The sequence below is a fragment of the Canis lupus genome, chromosome 25 (assembly GCF_048164855.1).
Source record: "Canis lupus baileyi chromosome 25, mCanLup2.hap1, whole genome shotgun sequence".
NCBI classification, from domain to species: domain Eukaryota; kingdom Metazoa; phylum Chordata; class Mammalia; order Carnivora; family Canidae; genus Canis; species Canis lupus.
The window spans coordinates 26,298,571-26,308,877 of record NC_132862.1 but is presented as its reverse complement, the minus strand read 5'-3'; the positions used below and the strand labels follow the sequence as shown (position 1 = coordinate 26,308,877).

Below are 10,307 nucleotides of genomic sequence, written 5' to 3'. Positions count from 1 at the left end.
TTCACCCTCAGGAATACCAATAATTCTGATGTGGTTTTTATTTCATGGCACCATTTATCTCTTGAGCCTTTCCTTGGGGCTATTAATTTCTTTTCTCTCTTTTCCTTAGCTTCCTTCCTTTCAATCAATTTGTCTTCTGTCTCTTACTCTCTCTTCTGCCTCATTTACATTAGCTGTTAGAGCATTCATTTAGACTCCATCTCAGTTAGGGTACTTTTGGCCTGATTTGATCTCATTTCTGCACCAAGATTCTTTAGTGTGTTTTATACTTTTTCCAAACCGAGCTAGTAACTTTATAATTGTTATCCTGAATTCCATTTCTTTTTTCAATTTTTTTATTATTGTTTTAACAATAAATTTATTTTTTATTGGTGTTCAACTTGCCAACATACAGAATAACACCCAGTGCTCATCCCGTCAAGTGCCCCCCTCAGTGCCCATCACCCATTCACTCTCACCCCCCGTCCTCCTCCCCTTCCACCACCCCTAGTTCATTTCCCAGAGTTAGGAGTCTTCATGTTCTGTTTCCCTTTCTGATATTTCGTGTCCATTTCTTCTCCCTTCCCTTCTATTCCCTTTCACTATTATTTTTGAATTCCATTTCTGACATTTTACTTAAATTCATATCCATTAGATCCGTGGCAGAGAGTACTACCTCTCATTCTTTCTTTAGTTGTTAATTCCTCCTTCTAGCCATTTTGTCCAGAGAAGAATGGATGAATGAGTGACCAGAATAAAAAACATAAACCATGACCCAATCAAAATACACACTAGATAAATCTTATGAGATCTGAAAGAAAAACAAAAAAAAAATAGAAAAATAAAAAGAGATATGAGAGAATATAATCTCATAGGGTGGTCAAAACAGGGTAACCCACCTATTCCTGATTATATTTTGGGCTGTGTGCTAGATGACACTAAATCACAAAATTGTAAAGAAAGCAAAACTTACATATATATGTAAATATATATATTTACACATATATAATTGAATAGAGTGAAAAGAAGCCAAAAATAAAGTATATATCTATAAAATAGAAGAGTAAAAAGTGAAAGTTTAAAAAAAGACAAAAATAAAGAGTTGCTAAAATAAGCAACCATTTGAAAAGGGAATAAAGGAAAAAAGTGGAAAAACTTAAATTGAGAGATAAATGAATCATGAGAAATATCTTTGGATTCTATGTACTATTTTCCATTAGCATTGGAGTTTTACAGCCTTGTGGGGAGTGTAAATTTGCTGTACACTAGTTTTTCCAGTTGGTCTTCTGGGGGAAGGGCCTGTTGCACTGCTTTTCAGGTGTCTTTGCCTGAGCAGAGTTGCACTCTCCTTGCCAGGGGCCAGGTGCAGTATAAGCTGGTCTTCACTGTGGCTTTTGTTCCCTGAAGACTTTCTGCACCTCTTTAGAGGATCATAAGTAAAATGGCTAGGCTAATCCAGCTTCAGAGCCAAAAAATTTGGGTCCTCTCTCTTTAGTAAACCCACAGGGATAAATGGTCTTCACTTTTGTGTGTGCCAGTCTGCAGATTTCTTTGGTGCTTGCCCACACTGATCCTCTCAGGGGAAGTTGGGGTGTCTCACCTTGATGTACATTGTAGGGTGCTGGGACTGAGAAAGTTTGCCAGATCCAATGCATACTAGCCCTGCCCCTTCTGGAAGATAGAGGGCCTCCCAGCACCATCTCCTATAGGGACCCCACCCTGAGAGCTGTTGTCAGGTCATGCATTCACCTGGTCTATCTCTCCTTGTGAATGGCAGAGGATCCCTGTGTTCCAGTCCTCTACACGTTCCCCTGGTAGAGAGCAATCACCAGATCATCCCAGCTACCGGTCTATGGCAATCAGTCTTGAGAGCCCCATCCTGGGCTGGCCAACCCTAACTAGTTTCTCTGTTCCACTGCTTGGGAATTCCACCAGTTCAGGCACCTTTGTTAATTCTGTGACTCCAGGGATCCTGAGACCACACTGTCCCACCTAGAATTCTGCCTATTTCAACACCTGAGCTCCTTCAGGCAGTGATGTCTCCCACTGGAGCAGATGTCCAAGGGTGACGATTTTGCCCTAGGGGGTTGTAATCACTTTTCATTAGCCAGCTTACACAGGCTACCCGCTCCCTGCCATTTACCTTCCAATATATCCCCTCAAATTCACTTCTATGCACCTCCTACCTTGCAAAATGTGGTCACTTTTCTACTTGTTAAGTTCCAGATATTTTTTTTCGACATCCAGTTTGAATTCATGGGTGTTCAGAATGCTTTCATAGTTAACTAGCTAAATTCAAGGGATCAGATGAAAGGAGGTCCCACACTTTTCCACCATCCTGCCTCCTATAGCATTTTCAAATGTATTTGAAATTTTTAATTTAAAAGTGTGGTCCCAGGAGAACCAGCATCATCTCGGAACTTGTTAGAAGGACAAGATCTGGGCTTCACCCAGAACTACTGAATTACAAAACTGGGGACAGAACCCAGAAATCTGTATTTTCACAAGCCTTCCATGTGAAGTGGCATCTGATGAAGTTTGAGCACTAATGAGTAGAGTAATATTCTTGACTTCTCTCTGACTGTTTTCTCACTATGATTAGTGACCTGAAGAGACATCACTGAGCATGATCAGCTCAGCCCCTTCTAATATTTTGTTGGTTTTTGTTTTACTTGTTTTGTTTTGTTTTTTATCCAGAACCAAATTACCCACAGGGCACATGCTTTCCAACCTGCTCACACACAAGAAATCTAATAAAAGTAGGCTCTTTCCTGTGCTAGGAGGCAGAGGTTGCTCAGCACTACTTGTGATGAGGAGTATATTCATGTGAGTGATGCAAGATTAAGGAGCCAATTAGGCTGTCTATATAAAGCTGAGGGCTTAACCATCTATTTCTATATCTTGATTATCAATTAGTTCAAACACAGGAGGTAGAAATAGAGTGTTATTTATTGGACCTCTACAGATCCAACAATGGGTTGTACTGAAAAGTAGGCAGGATGTTGGTTCAAATCACATGCAGTTGAGAGACCTGGTTGAGAGACTAATAGGACAGAAGAACCAGATGAAATACTACAGCTTTGTAAGCAAATGGAACTTTACAAATAGTTCTGACCTCTGGTGTTACAGATAAGTAAGCAGAGCATGGAAGGCCCTAAGTGGTTTGTCCAAGGTCACAATGCTAGTTAGTAGTGAAAACTAGAACAGGACCCAGGACACATGGCTCTGAGCTGTGCAATTTCCGAGCAGGTAGATAAAAGCAGACAACAGTGCAACAATTTTATTATTGAAGAATACTGACATGACCAATTAGAAGGAGAACCAGCCCCAGGGATTTTCAGCACGGGCAGTGGGTTCAAAGCCAGAGTGCTTTGTGCTCAGAGGAAAGCTCTGACTCCAATCCACCTGTGCATTTTTTGTTGCCCCCTCTCCATGAAGACACACTCTGCTCAGTGTGATTTGAACACTGCTTCATTTTCCTGTGCTTTTCCTGGTGTTCTTTCTGCCTAGAATTTCCCCATGAAACCCATGTGTAGAAATTCTATCTTTCCCTGGAGAAAGCCAATTTAAGTGGCATTTCTCTACAAAGTCTTCTCTGATTTTACCAGTCAACTCTCGCCACTGTGACAGTCACAAGTGATCATCTTCCACTTTGAATTCCCAGGACATTATTTACATATTATTTATGACAATACTTTTGACCTTGCTTTGCAGCTGTGCTTTACCCCTTGTAGTAGAATATAAGCCCCTTAAAGACAGCGATCATATTTCATTTTTTCTTTTTTTTATTTCTTTTATTTTTTAATTGAAATATAATTAACATATGGTGTTGTTATTTTATTCTCAGGTGTGCAAATGTGCAATATAATCATTCAACAATTATATATATATATCTCAGAGCTCATCCTGAAAAGTGTATTTTTAACTCCTTTATCTATTTCACCCATCCCCTACCTCCTCCTCATTGGCAAACACGGGTTTCTTCCTTGTATTTAAGAGTCTGGGGTGGTTTTTCTTCATCTGTCTCTTCTATTTATGTTTATTTCTTAAGTACACACATGAGTGAAATTACGTGGTATTTATGTTTCTCTGATCTATTATTCCATGTAACATCACAATCTCACATATGTATACATATATGTGATTATTTTCACATATATCTGTACCACATTTTCTTTATCATCAATTAGTCTTTCAATGGATACTCGGGATGCTTCATATCCTTGGCTATTGTAAATAAACATAGGAGTGCATATATATTTTTGAATTCATACAAATAAAACTTTTTGCACAGAAAAGGAAACTACCAACAAAATAAAAGGTGAAGTATATAATGGGAGAAAATATTGCAAATATATTGTTGGATATATACAACAAGGGGTTGATGTCCAAAGTACATAAAGGCCTTGCATAACTCAACACCAAAGAAACACAAATAATACATTAAAAAATGGGTAGAGAACCTGAATCAACATTTATCTCAAAAAGACATGTCAGATAGGCAACAGACACATGAAAGATGCTCAATGTCACTAATTATCATGGAAATATAAATTAAAACTAAATAAGATAACACTATAACTGTCACAATAACTAAAATAAAAAAGAAATTAAAATTAAGAAATGTTGGTGAGGCTATGAAGAAAAGGGAACCCTCATGCACTGCTGATGGGATGTATTTCATAATGCCACTATGGAAATCAGTATAGAAGCTCCGCCCAAAAATATAGAAATATCAGTATTTCTACTACTGGACATTAACCCAAAGAAAAGCATGTATTTTAGCTTTTATTTTTTAAAGATAGATTTATTTATTTGTTTGTTTATTTATTTATTTATTTATTTATGAATGAAGGAGAGAGAGAGACAGAAAGTGAGCATCAGTGAGAGGAGTGGCAGAGGGACAGGGAATCTTAAGCAGGCTCCACACTGGATATTGAGACTGACGTGGGTCTCAATCTCAGGATTCTGAGATTAAGACTGGAGCCAAACAAACAAACAAACAAAACAAAACAAAAAAAGACTAGAGCCAAAATCAAGAATTGTACACTGAACAAACTAAGCTACCCACATCTCTTTCTGAACTTTCATTTTCATAAGATTTTATTTATTTATTCATGAGAGACACAGAGAGAGAGAGGCAGAGACACAGGAAGAGGGAGAAGCAGATTCCATGCAGGGAGCCCAATGTGGGACTCGATCCTGGGATTCCAGGATCACACCTTGAGCCAAAGGCAGACTCTTAACTGCTGAGCCACCAAGGCATCCCCCTATAGTTCTTTCAATAAGAACTTTTTTAAAAGCCAGTATATAGTAGAAACACAACTGAAAAGTAGACGAGAGAAAGAGAGAAAAGAAAAATTCTTCACAATAAATAAAGAGCACTATTAGAGTTCCTCTACAAACATCCCAAGAGAGGCATAGCTATCTCTGTGCTCAAGAGCACTCCCCATTATTGTGCAGGGTAACCAGAGTGCATTCGTGTGATGATATCAAACAAAATATGTATTGGCTCCGCTAAGTTCAAGATCTATAGTTTTTGCCCTAAGTGAAGTGGGTTTAAGGAATCTGGCTGTGCCGGATCCCATAACCAAAGTAGATAGCAAATCCAACCAGGACCCAGGAACCAAATAGAGCCCAGGTGCCAGCTGTCATCTGCATCATAAGGTAAATATTCAAAAAGATGCTCAGGAGCGGGAGGAGAGGCAGACCAGGTACCTTAAAGTGAATGGGAGAGGAGCTCTGTGGCTGCCTCCAGATGACCCCAGTCATCCCAGTGATGAGCACCAGAAGCAGCACAACTACTGTGATCCACACTGGGTCTCCAGAAAGCAGAACTGGCCACCGGGCCAGCACCAGACAGAGAAGAGTCAGCAGCAGAACAAGCAGTGAGGAGCAAACAGAGACAACCCAGCCAGAGAGTGCAGTGGGGGTGGGATTGCCTGGAAAAAATAGTGCCTGCAGAGTCAAACTCTCAGCTGCAGGTCTATTCTCCTGCACTTCTGCTTCATTTCCCTCACTCTCCTCCTGCACCTGTGCTTCATTTCCCTCATTCTCCTCTTGCACCTGTGCTTCATTTCCCTCATTCTCTTCCTGCACCTGCATTTCATTTCCCTCATTCTCTCCCAGAACCTCTGCTTCTTTTCCCCCATTCTTCCTTTCAGGCTGATACCTGAGGATGAGAACAATAAAAGCCAGCAGAGTGAAAACTAACAGAGCCCCAATTGACCTGAGGTCCAAGAGATCAGTGAATCCAAGGAAGAATGCCATTATTGTTGCAACAATGAAAATGATCATGGTAGCCAGAATGGGCATATATGTGCCGGTTTGGATCCTGGTAAGGACAGGGAATAGGAGGCCATCCTTTGCCATCATGTATACCTGTTGACGTATGGGGAACATGTTGCCAAAGACTTTGGTAGAAAGACTACAGAAAAATCCAACGTTTACAAAGTGGTAGGCAGGGGCCCAGCCAATATGGAGAAATGCCTCAGGCAAGGCGCTCCCAGGTTGAAGTTGGTAGTAAGGCACCATAAGTGTAAGTGCCACTGACACACCAAAATACACCAAAAAGCAAATGAACAGGGAAATCATAATGCTTTTGGGGATTGAACACTTGGGATTCTGGGCTAATTCAACCCTGGTAACAATAATGTTGAAACCTGTAAAAGCATAGATACAGGTAGCTGATCCACGGAGAATCCCCTGGAAGCCAAAAGGCACAAATCCTCCAGAGCCCAGAAGGCCCAAGCTAGAGGTGTCATTGAGTCCAGCCTTTATGTAGTCGTCTTCTGTGAGCTTCCAGTTGTGCAGGTCCCCCTTCAGGAAGCCAGAGATGATGACAAAACCAAGTGCCAATACTTTCACCAAAGTGAGCATTTTGGTAACCAGAGAAAGCTGCCTAATGTTCCGAGTCAGCAATTCCATGATCAATAATAGAAGGAACATAATAATGAAGCCTAGAATTTCTACAAAAACACCAGGAGCTTGTGGTAAAAAAGTCTCCTGCAAGGTCAGGGAGAACTTGTTCCCAAAAAGATTGTCAAAGAATAAGGTCCAGGCCCAGATCCTAATGCCTATGTGAGCAAAAGTGGTGAGGATGAGGAACCAGCCAGTGATGAAAGCCCAGAGTTCACCTACAGTGACATAGCTGTAGAGATATGCAGAGCCAGAATGCGGAACCCGAGCACTAATCTCTCCATAGCACAGCCCAGCCAACACTGAAGTTAGGCCAGCCACCAAAATGCAAATCACAAAAGATGGTCCTGCTTGATCTCTAGCCACCTCCCCAGCCAAAATATATACACTTACACCCAGGGTGTTGCCCACACCCAGGACCACTAAATCCAGAGTGCTCAAGCTTCTAGCAGGGGCAGTCTCAGCCACAGGTAGCTCCAGTGGATGTTTGCGCACCAGCTTTTTACCAAATCTTCGGAGTGCCTGGCACAGCATTCTAGCTAGAGTTGTAGCAATCCCGGGGAGCTGTGAGTCTCAGATCAGGTTCAGTGAAGCTGCGTTAAGCCCAGTTGGGTTGGGGATGCCTCAATTGGTTGCTCAGTCTTCAAAGCTGCTGCTTCATATTTCCTCTGGTATGTGGTGACCCTTCATAATTCCTAAGACAGAATAGACAATAAATATTTACTGACCCCATTATTCAACCCACCAACCAAAGCTCAGAAACCACATCACATATTGCAGCCCAAATTTCACAGAAAGTGACACCAAAGGACATGATAGAAAGATCAACTCAGTTTTCCTCCACAGAAAAAGTACCAAATACCTCTCAACATTCTTCTTTTTTACACACCACATGACATAATCCCATTTGGGTTCATCAAATTCCTGTAGCTTCGTGTACTAATTAAGCTGTAAGACACAGCAGGGCATGAATAAATTGTGCAATAAATTACACACTGGATGTGTGTGCAGTGCTTGAACATGAATTATGACACATAAAATCAGGGACCAGTGGGCCTCATTGCAATTACAGACTCATTTTTAAAAAATCATCTGAGTTTAATATACAAATAGAGATCCTTCAGTCTTACAACACTTAGCCCCAAAATCAGATAGTCAAGATAGACAGGATTTGGTCCCCTCTATCCTCATTCTGCCTCATCCATTCATCTGTACTGATGCCCAAGAATGTACAGTACACCCCTTCCATTACCCACCTAGGCCCACAGGTGTTCTGTGAAAAGAGAGGAGGAGGGAGGAAGGAGCAGGGCCTTCATAATCACCTGCAAAATGGAAAGGACCAGGCTGCCTGGGAAGGTAACACTAGAGAAATGGGGGCAGTACCACCCCAGGTCCAGGACTGAGAAGTGAGAAGAGTCAGGAAGGTGGTTTTGTGAATTCTGACATTCAATACACCTCGCCTAAACCAACTACTCAAAAACTCACTCAACTTTTATGTGCACATTTATGAGGATGTGATGAATAGGGAGAAAAGAAGTAAGTCACCTAGCTCAACAGCTCACAACCAAAATAATTCCTCTGTCTCCTCCCTCTCTAGGTTCCAAAAGAGAAGGTGAGCTGACTTCTGCAGACAGTCTCCTCACTGGCCATACTGTGCTTTATAAACACCCTGCACCATCTGTGATGGCAGCTTCCAGGGGCCTGGAGACCCTGCCCTGCTCTGTGAGTAGGTATTAAAGCACTTGCGTATAATTGTCTATTAATTTGTCAAAAGGAGTTTTTCTAACTCCCACAAACCATTGTCTGAAAATATTAAATATATTTTCTTAATAAACAAATGCTACATATGGAACATATGCTTCCTCCTATCCCCTCCTTCCCTACTGCTATTCAAATGGTCCTCTCCTCAAGGGGAACAAGGCTTTGGGTGAAAAATTCACAGCAATGTCCAGAAATGAGTAATGGAGAACACAGGAGACAGTGATGCAGCCCCCACTCTCCTCCCTACTGAGGCTTTGGTTTTGAGAGAAGTTTACAAAATGTTGTCAGAGATTTTAAAGACATAAAGATGAAGTCAAAATTGAAAAGTCTTCTCTATGGATGATCAAAAGGAACTTTTGGGTTATGGGATAGACCTTCTGTCTATAAATCCATGTAGACTCCTTGTTTGCGACTCACCAGTTCCAATGTTATGATTTACCAATCAGTAGGTGAGATACATAAGGCAGGTCAGTTCTTCCCTAATAGAACATTTCTACAGTATCAATGTACTTGTCCCTCTAGCCTCATCCCCTACCCAGGTCCTACCCGAGCTGCAAAATTCTACACTCACCCTGTTCCCTTGCCTCTAATGCCCTCTTGGTCCTTTCGCTTAGCTATCCCCACTTCACTTTCAGTTCTCAGCTCAAGAGTGCTTTCCCAAGAAGCCTCCCTTGACCCTTGTGGTGCCCTCCCTATATACTCTCATAGCACACAGGATCCCTCATGTGCCATTGATCCTAATGTATCAAAATTCCAGATCAGCCTCCTGTCTCCGCCAATAAACTGTGAGTTAGATGATCAAGAAGTATTTGTGGAACAAATGACCACACTGAGAAGAAAACCTAAAAGAGACCATAATCCAGAATTCCTGCCTACATGACTTTGAGATAGCTACTTTGTAGCCATGCAAACCTTAAAAACCTTGCTCAGTAAATATGTAGATGGTATTACCTTCCTTGTAGAAGTCAATGAAAGTGAAAAGTGTGTAGGGAACATCACCTGTGACAAAACCTTCACTGCATGTCATTCATAGCAGGAATGAGCCATACAAGGTGATAAAGAATTGTTTGCTTTTGAGGACACTTTCTTTAAAAATATCAGTCTGTCTTGGATTATAGGCAACCAACTACCTACGCCTAGTTAGAGAATCCCTATTTTTTGAAAAGCATCATGATCAGGCTGTATAACCTAGGTACGATGTCCTAAGGCTGAGGTTCTTACTTCAGGAGACAGAGGAGGCCTAACAGAGACACCTAGGTAATATTTATAAATTTCGTATTCTCTCCCTCTGGAGATACTATTCCACTATTACATCACATGACTGCTCTCCAGTCCACCTGACAAGAAATTGTCCTCAGTTTCAAAGGGAATAAATTGTAAAAGCTTCCTTTACAGAAAGGCAGCACAATTTAGTATCTAGGAGTAAGGCTCTGTAGGTAGGCTGTTCAGGTTCAAAACTCAACTCAATCTCACACCCAGGGGGCAAATTAGTTCACCTCTTGGGGCTTTAGTTTCCACAACAGTCAAATGGGAGAAAAAGTGAATCCCTCATAGGGTAGTTGTGAGGTGTAAGTGAAATGATGCCTGTGAGATATGTAGCTGAGTGCCTAGCACAAGCCCAGCACACAATATGGACTTAATATCATCTA

The 10,307-nt window shown here is 41.3% G+C and overlaps 1 pseudogene; it reads right to left on the bottom strand.

The window, feature by feature from the left end:
• Nucleotides 1-4,294: 4,294 nt before the first annotated feature.
• LOC140617391 (cationic amino acid transporter 3 pseudogene) overlaps nt 4,295-10,307 on the bottom strand; it is a 25,686-nt pseudogene continuing 19,673 nt past the window's right edge.